The sequence below is a fragment of the Canis lupus genome, chromosome 14 (genome assembly GCF_011100685.1).
Source record: "Canis lupus familiaris isolate Mischka breed German Shepherd chromosome 14, alternate assembly UU_Cfam_GSD_1.0, whole genome shotgun sequence".
Taxonomy (NCBI): domain Eukaryota; kingdom Metazoa; phylum Chordata; class Mammalia; order Carnivora; family Canidae; genus Canis; species Canis lupus.
This window is the reverse complement of record NC_049235.1, coordinates 13,302,592-13,315,051: the sequence shown is the minus strand read 5'-3', so window position 1 is coordinate 13,315,051 and position 12,460 is coordinate 13,302,592. Positions and strand designations below refer to the sequence as shown.

Sequence of the window (12,460 nt, the reverse complement as noted above, 5' to 3'; positions counted from 1 at the left end):
ATAAATGAAGTGAATAAAAAAAGGAAAGCTTTTGTCTGTATTTCAATACCAACTAGCAATATCTAACCTTACAAATATGCTTATCTCTCCTGTTGCCTTGGGGTAAAAGGAGATAAACTTGCCCCATCTTTAAAACAAAAAACAAAAAACGGGGGGAGGGGGGGGACCCTGTAAAAAGAAGAGAACTTAAAGAATCAAGAGGACATCTGCCTTCTTTTAATATAATTCTCTATTAGTAATCATTTCTCAGTCATATTCTGCTTTCAAAAATCAAAGCCTAACTCCAGAACGTGACTGCTTCCCCTCAAAGTATTTCTAAAACCTGAACATTTTAAGAAAAATATTTACACAATACATATTTATTCATCTAACTGCTCAAAGTATGAACTTAAAAGTTCTAAGCAAGTATGCAATGCCCAGTACTTACTGATTAACTGTAGATGAAGAAAGGGCAATAGCATTTTGGCTCCATCATCTAGCTCAACTGCAATCAATTAAAGAGATTCACGCAGAAAATGCAGATTCTAGATCAGTCCCAAAAAGCATATTTTGGGGTGAGCCTATCAACTAAAATAGTAAAAAAAAAAAAAAAAAAAAATTAGCTTTTTGGTGGCACAGAAGTATATGGAAATAAAAATGACATAATATTATCACAAAACATAAAATTTATTTTTTTGTCCCTTGTGAATGAAAAAACAACAGTTCTCGGACAGCCTGACAATTCTAAGATTAAAGGACTGAATTTTACTTTTTTCCTAAATCTTAACTAAATTTCTGAATCTTAACCTAATAAGGTTAAGACCTCTCACTATATCACCATAGGAAGATGCCAAGTTTTTGGTATATCATCATCATCATCATCAAAGAATCTTTAAATGTTAAAGTGGTGATAATTACTCAAATTACTAAAAATTAAATCAGTAATACTATAAAGATGATTAGAAACAACAAATTTAAAGCCGGCTCAGAAAAGGAATCTTAATGGGGAAAACAAAACAAAACAAAACACACACATGAAAACCTTTAACTGAAAACGAAAACAGAAAAAAAAAAAAAAAAATTCCGTTCCGTAAAACTTTCAACACAATGGAAGAATATTTTCTTACTTGGACTGGAGGTTAAAAGCTACAAATGGTTCATGGTCTTGCACGAATTAAAAGTGAAGACATGATTAGGAAAAGACACAAAATTTCGAGATGGTATTATCCTAGGCTTCAAGCACTGCATATTCGAGAGTCACCCTAGATCCTATGTGTTTTGTCGGATGTCCCAACCAGCAGCCTCGCCTGTCAGGAGCAACACGACGATGAATCAAGTTACAAGAAAAGCAAACACACACTGAAACGTTATTTCCAAATTCAAACATGGAGAGGGAGTGGGAGTCCTGACTTACATACATGTCATGCAATTATCACGCTCTCCTTACCTTCACCGAGTATTTTTATTATTAAAAAAACAAAACACACATGCTGTCTCATTCAACTGCAGAGAACGGCACTTGGCCACCTCCACTCTCCAATCTACGCCGGGGAGAGGGTCAGAACAAAGTCTATTTTAGAGGACAAGAAGATCTAAAAAAAAAAAAAAAATCTTAAGACTTCCGCAGGACTCAGTAAAATAGGACAATTACTGCTTTTGCAGACGCATTTTAAAACTGTTCTTCGCTCGACTAGGACACTCTCTCCCCGCAGTCAGTCCTGTCCGTCCTTTTCAAGAGAGGCTGACCGAGATAATGCGGCCAGCACCCCCGACTGCCTCCGCATGGGCCTTCAATAGCAGAGCTAGGACGAATCCCAAAGGATGGAAGAGTCTAAGACGCAAACAAGGTAAAAGAAAAAAAGGGGGGGGGGGGGGACGAGACCCGCCCAACTCTCTCCAGCCCACCTCTCCGTCACCGGACCGCATAAACCCTAAAAGGTAACAAAAAAAAAAAAAAAGGAACACCACGAGAGAGCAAGTAAGGCTCCTCACTCTCCGCATTCTCAGGCCCAATTCTCTACCGAAGCTCCCGGCCCACCCCACCCCCAGGGGTCCCGGCGCCATTTAGCTCCTCGAAGCCGCCGCCATTTTCCGCCCCCGCCGGATCGCTGCTGCGCCTCGGCGGCCGCTCGCTCCCGCACTCTGTAGCCAGAGTCACCGCCGCGGGCCGGGCCCCGAGAGGGAGGCCCTGGCCTGAGCGTGCGGGGACGGCAGCCTCCGCGTCAGGAAGGCCCAGCTCCGACCCCGCCCGCGGTGCCCGGGCGCCCACAGCCTGCGCCGATCGGCGGGAGCAAGCTGGCAGCAAGGGGGCCGGACAGGCTCCACTGGGCGGAGCGGCCCTGGCGGCGGTTGGGACCTGAAGGTTCCATCGCACTTACTTCCTGTTTTGGGTCCGGGCACTTTGGAAGAACCAGGATGGAGGCTCCAAAAAATACCAGGATGGAGGAAGCAGCCACGGGCAAGAGTGGCTGCAGCTGGAGTGAGCGAGCGCGACGAGCCACCGGAAACGGAGCTACGGCCGCGCCCCGCCCCCAGCCCCCGCACGCTCCCCCTCCCTCTCTCCTCTCCCTGGGGACCGCTCTGCGCGTCGGTTGCTCGCGTCACTTCCGGCCAAGTCGGCGCGCGGAAAAAAAGTCCCGGGGTATTGGCGCGTCGGTGCCCTTCTCTGGCAGTCAGTCGCCTGTGGTCCGCTCTTCTCTCTCGTTGTGAGATCCCGGTGCCGACACTGGCTCTGCTGATGTTTGAAGGAGGAGGCCCACCGTTGTTGGGTGTAACTGTGGTCTGCCTCTCTGGCTCCTGGAGCATTTGGACCCCCTGGCAGAGTTTCGTAAATTCCCGGGCTCCAGAGCCAGCCGGGTGTGGCAGGAACGCGAGCCGTGTCTAGATGGGAAAGAAAGCCGGGCACTGTGTCTGGCCCTTCACGCCCAGGCTGCACTCCGGTGGGCGCTTGAAGGGACGTGTGAACCTCTTTGAGCGTGGGATGCGGCTCCGGCCAAACACCCTCTGCGGGTTAGGCAGCTGCCACTCTAGTGCGCTGTCCGCCTCAGAGCTCTGCTTCTCTAGGCCGGCCGCTCTGCAGTTACGGCCGAGACTTTTAGAAAGGACCAATATTTGGGACCATCCCCTAGGCCAGTCTTTCAGAAGCTCCGTGAGACCCTGGCAGAGGCTTGGGTTGTTTGTTTGTTTGTTTAAGATTCTACTTGTTCATGAGAGACATAGGCAGAGGGAGAGGCAGGCTCCCTGCGGGGAGCCGGATGCGGGACTCGATCCCGGGATCCGGGTGATGCTCAACCCAAGGGTGATGCTCAACCACTGAGCCACTTATGTGCCTCTGTTTCAAGGCCCTGAAAATCTTGTGGTGGAGTGGTGCGAGTCTGTTACAACTCTATGATTCCAATCTCATTTTACTCAGCCTCAGTCGTAAAGGTCAAATAAAGGCTATGGAGAACGTAAATATGTACTCCTTAATTGGTCTTAAGTAACTAATGAGGTTAATAATGCTTAATAATCACCGCCCCCCCTCCCCCCAGTTATCTTAGCTTGTTTTGGTTTTTCGACGCAGTTGTTTCCTTTGACTACAAAGTATTGTTGACTTTGTGGAAGGGACAGTAATTCATCAAGGAAACTGTGGGGTGGTGGTAAAAAACATACTGAAATGGGTTTAGAAACATAAATATTTACATTTTACGTCAAATGTACATAGTTTTCAGCAGTAGTCCACATTACCATGCTATTCTTTGGGGTAAAAGAATTTCTCAGTCATAAACGTTGGGTTTCACAAAATGACATACTATTATATGCCTATTAGCATGACTAAAATAAAAACCACAGATAACACCAAATTCTTGTGATGATGTGGGACAGGAACTCTCATTAATTGCTAGTAGGAATGCAAAAAGTTATAGTCCTTTTGAGAGGCAGTTTGGCAGTTTCTTACAGAACTAAACAATTTTACTGTACGATCCAACAGTTGCTCCTTGATATTTATGCAATGAGTTGAAAAGTTACATCCACATAAAAGCCTCAAACTTGTAAGACACCAAGATGTACTTCAGTAGGTGAAAGGATAAATTGTGGTACATCTGTACAATACATTATTATCTAATGCTGAGAAGAAATGAGCTGTGGACGACATGAAGGAAGCTTAAATGCATATAACTAAGTAAAATAAGTCTGAGAAAGTTACATACTGTATGATTCAAACTATAGGACATTCTGGAAAGGGCAAAACTGAAGACAGTAAAAAAAAAGATCAGTAGTTGCCAAGGCTTGGGGTTGGAGAGAGGAATAGATGGAGCAGAGGATCTTTAAGGCAGTGAAATAATTCTCTGATACTAACATGGTAGATAATATACAAGTGCTTCTACATTTATCAAACCCCACAAAATGTACAGCACCAATAATGAACCCTAATGTGAACTGTGGTCTTTGGATGATAATGATGTGTCGTTGTTGGTTTATCATTTGTAACAAATGTACCACTCTGGGTGACAATAATGGAGGAGACTACGCATGTATAGAGCAAATAGTATATGGGAAGTCTGTATCTTTCTCTCAATTTTGCTGTGCACCTTAAACTACTCCTCAAAAAAAGTCTGCTTGAAAAAGAATGAAAGGGTGAAATAAGCCTCTGGATTTGGACAATATGAGCCAGCAGTTTTTGAGTGCTTATGTGTCAAATGCTTTACATGTATGAAACTCATTTAATGTTCACAAATGCCAGATGCATCACTATAGTTATTACAAAAGATTCCTATTTTAGACAACCAAAAAATGAAAAGATGTCCAAGCGCACACAGCAAAGAAGTGATAGAGTCAGAATTGAAGCCTCAGCCCCTGAGCCTATGCTCTGAACTATTACTCTTTTGCATTTCACAAAGTACACATTGGCAACAGTCTTTTTTATAATGAAAACAAGTTATTTCAACCAGTTTCCAGTCTTTACTCAACTGGAAGATGGACATGTTTGACCAATTTTCAAAATAAATAAATGCTAAGCAGCATTTTATCACATCAACTTTATTACCAGTATGTGATACTCTATATCCTATTTGGGTATTACATATATCACTCAATTTTTAAATGGGTACATGAGTATGCATCTTGGCTTTATTGCTTAGTAGTGGGTATAGTAATTCACTGCTCAACTTCATTTGCCTTCAAATTATGGGAATAATCTAATCTACCTCCCAAAATACTGTAGACATGCTTTGCACAGAGCCTAATGTGTAGTAATAAGCACTTAAAAGTAAACTAGAAAAGCAATTACTCTCAGAGTAGTTCTAATGAAATAATTACATATGTAAAATTGTTAACATTAACATTTATGAGGAAGTAGTCCCTAATTAGCCACATTTCTCATGAAGCACAAGTGTATAGGATTCTTTTTCACCAAGGCATAACAGTGTAGCATCTAAATTATAGTCTGGCTGTCTGTTATCCCCTGCAAAATTTTGCAGCCTGCACTCTGCTGCACTCTGCTGTTAATTCCCTGAAAAAAATCAAGCCCATCCTTATAATTCTCCCTTTCTGGATGAGTTTCTTTCATAACCACCTTTTCAAAAGTCAGTTGGTATTTACTTGGGGAAGACAAATGTATTTTAATATTTAATATATAATTCTAAAAGCAAATTCATCATTTATGATAAAAACAAGTGAATATAGAAGGAATGTACCTCAACATAGTAAAGACCATATGTGACAAGCCTATAGCTAACCATAACGGTGAAAAGCCAAAAGCTTTTTCTCTGAGATCAAGAATAAGACTGAGGGCAGCCCAGGTGGCTCAGCGGTTTAGCGCTGCCTTCCACCCAGGGCCTGATCCTGGAGACCTGGGATCGAGTCCCACCTCGGGCTCCCGTTGCATGAGCCTGCTTCTCCCTCTGCCTGTGTCTCTCTCGCTCGCTCTCTGTCTCTGTCTCTCGTGAATAAATAAATAAAATCTTTAAAAAAAAAAGAATAAGACTGAAATACCCACTCTTCCCACTTTTTTTCAACCTAGTATTTGAAGCCCTAGCCACAGCAATTAGGCAAGAATAGGAAGTAAAAGGCATCCAGATTGGAAAGGAAGAAGTAAAACTATCTGCAGATAACATGGTATTATATATATAAAATCCTAAAGACTGTCAAAAAACTTTTAGAATTAATAAATTAATTCAGTGGGCAGCCCCGGTGGCGCAGCGGTTTAGCGCCGCCTGCAGCCCCGGGGTGTGATCCTGGAGACCCGGGATCGAGTCCCACGTCGGGCTCCCTGCATGGAGCCTGCTTCTCTCTTTCTCTCTCTCTGTCTCTATGAACAAATAAATAAAATCTTAAAAAAAATAAATCAATTCAGTAAAATCGCAGAATACAAATCAATACATAAAAACTGGTTGCATCTCTATACACCAATAACAAAGTATCAGAAAGAGAAATTAAGAAAACAATACCATTTACAACTGTATTAAAAAAGAATAAGATATGTAAAAAATACATTTAACCAAGCAGGTGAAGGACCTGCGTGTTGGTAACTATGAAGCATTAATGAAGGAAAAGACAAATAAATGGAAAAATATTCTATGCTTATGAGTTGGAAGGATTAATATTATTAGTGTCCACACTACTGAAAGCAATATACAGATTCGACGAAATTCCTTAAAAATTCTGATGGCATTTTTCACTGAAATAAAATAATTCTAAAATTTGTGTGGAATCACAAAAGACCTCACATATCCAAAGCATTCTTGAGAAAGAGGAACGAAGCTGGAGACATCATGTTCTTTGATTTCAAATTGTATTACAAAGCTATATTAAAACAGTATGGTACTGGCATTAAAAACAGACACATAGCTCAAGAGAACAAACAGCCCAGAAGTAAACCTGTACATATGTGGTCAATTAATTTATGACAAAGGAGCCAAGAATATACGTAATGATGAAAGGATGGGCTCCTCAATAAGTGGTACTGGGAAAACTGGGCAGCCACATACAAAAGAATGAAATGCCCACTATCTTACATCATATATAAAAATTACCTAAATTACATTAAATACTTGGGCATAAGACTTGAAACCATAAAACTCCTGCAAGAAAACATAAGCAGTAGTCTCCCTGACAGAGGTGTTGGTGGTGATTTTTTGAACCTGACACCAAAAGCAAACACAACAGAAGCAAAAATAAACTGGTCTACCTCAAACTAAAAAGCTTCTGTACAGCAAAGGAAACCATGAACAAAATGAAGAGGCAACCTGCTGACTGGGAGAACATATTTGCAAGTCATATACCTGATAAGGGAGTAATAACCAAAATATGTAAAGAACTCATACAATTCAACGGAAACAAACAAACAAGCAAACAAACAGAAAAAAAAAAAAAAAACAAAAAAAAAAAACAAAAAAAACGGACAGCCCTGCTGTCTTAGAGGTTTAGCGCCACCTTCAGCCCTGGGTGTGATCCTGGAGGCTCGGGATCGAGTCCTATGTCGGGCTCCCTGCATGGAGCCTGCTTCTCTCTCTCTCTCTCTCTCTCTCTCTCTCTCATAAATAAAATCTTTAAAAGGAAAATAGCAAAAAAACCAATCTGATTTAAAAATGGGCAGATGATTTGAATAGACATTTTCCAAGGCAAACACAGATGATCAACATCACTAATCAAGGAAATGCAAATCAAAACCACAAAGAGATATCACTTCACACCTGTTAGAATGGATATTATCAAAAATAAATAAGCATTGATGAGAATGTTGAGAAAAGGGAACCGTCATGCTGTTGGTGGGAATGTAAATTGGTGCAACCACTATGGAAAACAGTATGGATATTCCTCAATAAAATTCCTTCAAAAAATAGAATAGCCATATAATCCTGCAATTCCACTTCTGAGTATTTAGTGGAAGAAAATGAAAGCCCTAACTCAAAAAGATACATGCACCCCATATTTAACGCAGCATTATTTATAATAGCCGAGCTATGGGAACAATGTAAGTATCCATCAATATAAATATATAAAACTTCACAATAAAAAAATGAAATCTTGAAATTTGTGACAACATGAATGGACCTAAGGGTTGATCATGTTGAGTGAAATAAGAGAAAGACAAATGCCATATAATTAATGTGAAAACTTAAAAACAAATACACCTTCCCCCCACAAAAGACAAACCCCAAACTCATATGTACAGATAACAAATTGATAGCTTCCAGAGGTGATGGGTGGAGGGTGGGAGAAACGGGTGTACTTAAATTTTTTTTTTTTAGTAATAAGAAAAAATAATAAAATTAATTATAGAAACACCATTATATCTTTAACTTGCATAATCATTGTAAGGACTATCCATAAGATAATTCAAAGTCTAGGGCAACTTTCTATAGTTGTACATCTAAGTTATTTCTCCCTTAGTACTTCATCACTGTATACCTAGGAAATGCAGGAGGCTTTTTATTATTATCCTAAGATTTACCTAATTAGGAATTAAATATTTTGTAGAAAAATCATGAGAAATATTTCTATCCCGAATAGAAGTTATATTATAAAAGTATTTACAGCACAGTTACAGTATTTGCTGCACTTGCTAGTTATGATTAACTCTCTTGTACTCTAGATTTTTTTATAACACTTTCTTGAAGATCTTCAATGATAGAATACTAATAGAATTACCTTTCTTTTATGCAAGGGTGATATATTAATACAAAAGTATTTCAAATACTGAGAGGCAAGGTGTGGTGTATGATGATCATCTTGTGTCCTGGATGGTATGAAAGAGAAGTTTGCAAGGGCTTTTGTTCAAAGTACTTGAAAAATACAATTACTGAGTAGTCCATTTTCTTTGCACACAGTTTCTGAGTCCTGTTAATACAGTTCATGGTTTACACTGGAAGGCTTTCAAGAAATTCCGGAAATATGATGAGGATTCCTACAGTAATAGGGTAATGAACAAACTGTCCCTAATTAGGCACACACATCAGGCTCTTCCAGGTTCACTTTTGTCTCACATTTCTCCTCTACACTTTTCTCTGGAGCTTATATAACTCTCCTTTTTTCCTGCCTCCCCCCCCATTTTGTGTCAGTATATCATCTCCACACTTCTTTTAATCTCTCAATCTAGTCACCACCTTTTTATACCCTCCTCACTTTTTCTTTTGCAATAGTTCTTTACTGAGACTTATTAATGGAACATTAGCAAAATTTCGTTTCTCTTTCAGTTAAGAAAATGGAGAACTAAAACTGGATACTCCTAGCAAGCAAGGATAAAAGTTTTCATTCTGTTCTTGAAATTTTTTTGTGCAAAATAAACCAGCTAATTTACTTTACCAATTTTAGAATTGGGAGAATGTCTGGACCCAGATTCCAAGACCTGTTCCTTTACAGTCTGTAATAGGAGAGAGAGGGATAATACACCAATAAGTCAATAAAAAATTGCCAATTTTTGTAAGTTCTAAGGAGGACACAAAGTGAATGCCCTTAAAGTGATGGTTAGAGTAGGGTATTCTGAGAAGACATTTGAACAGAGACTGGAAAGATGAGAAGAAATCACCATAGTAGGAGGTAAAGGATGGGAGAACATTTGTCCAGTTAATGTAGGAAAGAGTGTATTTGTAGGAAGCAACTGAACTATATGATGTTTGTAAAAAGGAAAGAGCACAGTGTTAGTTAGGGGTAGGCTCAGTCTCTCTTGCAACGTTAATTCATTTTAAGTCCCTTCCTCTAAGATGGGAGTCAGCTCATGCTCAGAGGTAGTTGGACTGTCTGCCACCTCTGACTCATAGCTTCAGTTTGCAAGTGTATGGCACAATACTTTAACTTGATAGACTTAAATGTTGAGATCAAAGATAATTAAGTATGTTAAGCCAGAAGAGCAGGAAGATAGCCATTTCTCTTCTTTAGAATAGACAATAGTTACTGGGGCAATTACTTTAGGGCAATAGTTACTGACTACGGAGAGCTCAGTTGTTCAGATGGTGTCACTATTTGTGTGACTCTAGAATGAAGCAAATGCTACCTTTTATTATTGCTGTAGTGCGAGGAGATCATTTTATTAGAATGCTCTGAAAGTAAGCATTTGTCTAACAGAAGTTTTGGTGTTACTTTATTTCCCAAATCTCCTTATCCATCTAGATGCAATATTTGAAGGGTAGAAGCATTATATTTTAACCAGCAGATGTCCCTGTTGTTCAGCAGGATTTTTTTTTCTTTCCCGAGTAGTAGCTTCAACAGTAGAATTTGTGGCTTGAATTTATTAGTGTTACACTATGGTAGACCAATGACAGGCCTCAACAATAAGAAAACCAAAGGGATGTGCTTTGAAATCCAAATGTGCAGCATCTTCTAGCATTAAAGACTTGTCATTGATTTATCCCCTCCTCTTTTATTCAATGTACATCTAATTCCCTTGCACAGAATACTCAGTGAGTGACAGAAAAATAAATAAGGAACTCATGTAACCTCTATAGATTTCAAGAGTTTGAGCATCTGTGATACACTTATTCATTGGTTTCATTCTGCAGGCCTTCCTGAGCACCTGCTCTGTGCTAAGCACTATTTCAGGGAGAGGGAATATGGTAGAGATCAAGAGAGATAATGTCCCTGTCCTCAGAGAATGTATATTCTAAAGGAGGAGCTTACATTTTTAGTAGTTTTTTTCAATGTGTCTTTGTAAAAAATTTTTGGTTAAAGTACCAATTTATTGATTTGTTGCAACTGCCCATAAAACTTGCTCATTATTAACAATTTAATGAGGGATTAAGACAGAATATGAATCAAATCACCTGGTATCATCTGATTAATCTGAATGGCAAATATTAGGAAAGGTGGATCAATGCTCATTAGTCTTCATCAAAGTACTTTTTCTTTTAAATTACATCTCTTTATTTAATATTATTGTTAAGTTTTTTTTTAACTCCAGTATAGTTAACATACAATGTTATATTTGTTTCAGGAATACAATATAGTGATTCAACCATTCTATACATTACTCAGCTCGTAAGTGTACTCTTAATCCCCTTCAACTCTTTCACCCATTCCCCCACCATGTCCCCTCTGGTCACCATGTGTTCTCTATAGTTAAGAATCTGTTTCTTGGGGTTTTTTTTTCTCTCTCTCTCTCTTTTCTTTTCCTTTGCTCACTTGTTTTGTTTCCTAAATTCCACACATGAGTAAAATGAAATGGTATTTGTCTTTCTCTGATTGACTCATTTCACTTAGCATTATACATTCTAGCTCCAACAGGTGTTGTTGCAAATAGCAAGATTTTGTTCTTTCTTATGGCTGAATAATATTCCATTATATATATAAATATATATATATTCCACATCTTTATCCATTCATCTATTGATGGGCACTTGGGCTGCTTCTATAGTTTGGCTATTGTAAATAATGCTGCAATAAACATAGGAGTGTATGTATCACTTTGAATTGGTTTCTTTGTATTTGTTGGATAAATACACAATAGTGAGATTGTTAGATCATAGGGTAGTTCTACTTTTAATTTTTTTAAAAGATTTTATTTATTTGTTCATGTTCACACAGAGAGAGGCAGAGACATAGGCAGAGGGAGAAGCAGACTCCCTGCGAGGAGCCTGATGCAGGACTTGATCCCAGGCAAGCTCAACCTGAGCCAAAGGCAGATGCTCAACCATTGAGCCACCCATGTTCCCCAATTTCAAATTTTTTGAAGAAATTCCATAATGTTTCCCACAGTGGCTTCACCAGTTTGCATTCCCACCAAGAGTGCACCATGGTTCCTTTTCCTCCCCCAACACTTGCTGTTTCTTGTGTTGTTGATTTTAGCCATTCTGACAGGTGTGAAGTGATATCTTCTTGTCATTTTGATTTACATTTCCCTGATGGGAAGTGATAATATCTTTTTGTGTATCTGTTGGCCATCTGTGTGTCTTCTTTGGAGAAATGTCTGTTCATGTCTTCTGCCCATTTTTAATTAGATTATTTGGTTTTTGGATGTTGAGTTGTATCAGTTTTTTTTTATTTTAATGATTTGGTTTTCCCTTGGTTTATTTATTTTATTTTTTTTTAAATTTATTTATGATAGTCACACACACAGAGATAGAGGCAGAGACATAGGCAGAGGGAGAAGCAGGCTCCATGCACCGGGAGCCTGACATGGGATTCAATCCTGGGTCTCCAGGATCACGCCCTGGGCCAAAGGCAGGCGCCAAACCACTGTGCCACCCAGGGATCCCCGTATCAGTTCTTCATATATTTTGGACACTAATCCTGTATTGAATATGTCATGTGCAAATATCTTCTCCCATTCAGTAAGTTTCCTTTTTAGTTTTGTTGATTGTTTCATTCACTGTGCAGAAATTTTTATTTTGATGTAATCCCAAGTTTGTTTTTGCTTTTATTTCCCTTGCCTGAGGAATCATAACTAGAAAAATGTTGCTATGGCCGATGTCTGAGACATTACTCCTGTGCTCTCTTCTAGGATTTTTGTTGTTTCAGGTCTCACAGTTAAGTCATTCATCCCCTTTGAGTTTATTTTTGTGTATGG

At 39.3% G+C, this 12,460-nt stretch overlaps 1 protein-coding gene and 1 long non-coding RNA gene across 13 annotated transcripts in view; one reads left to right on the top strand and one right to left on the bottom strand.

The window, feature by feature from the left end:
* DMTF1 (cyclin D binding myb like transcription factor 1) overlaps window positions 1-2,515 on the bottom strand; it is a 44,112-nt gene extending 41,597 nt beyond the window's left edge. For 2 of the 10 annotated variants that reach the window (XM_038556671.1, XM_038556680.1), the window contains exons 1-2: window positions 1,107-1,905; window positions 428-567 (exon numbers count right to left, since the gene is read on the bottom strand). The gene's annotated coding sequence lies outside the window, so the exon portion shown is untranslated. Of the gene's footprint in view, window positions 1-427; window positions 568-1,106; window positions 1,906-1,971; window positions 2,202-2,357 lie in introns of those variants that run through there. The other 8 variants (XM_038556672.1, XM_038556677.1, XM_038556674.1 and 5 more) reach the window with 8 other exon arrangements.
* The window catches only part of LOC102151480, a 91,229-nt gene that overhangs the window by 17,835 nt on the left and 60,934 nt on the right, over window positions 1-12,460 (top strand). The gene's annotated exons all lie outside the window — the stretch shown is intronic.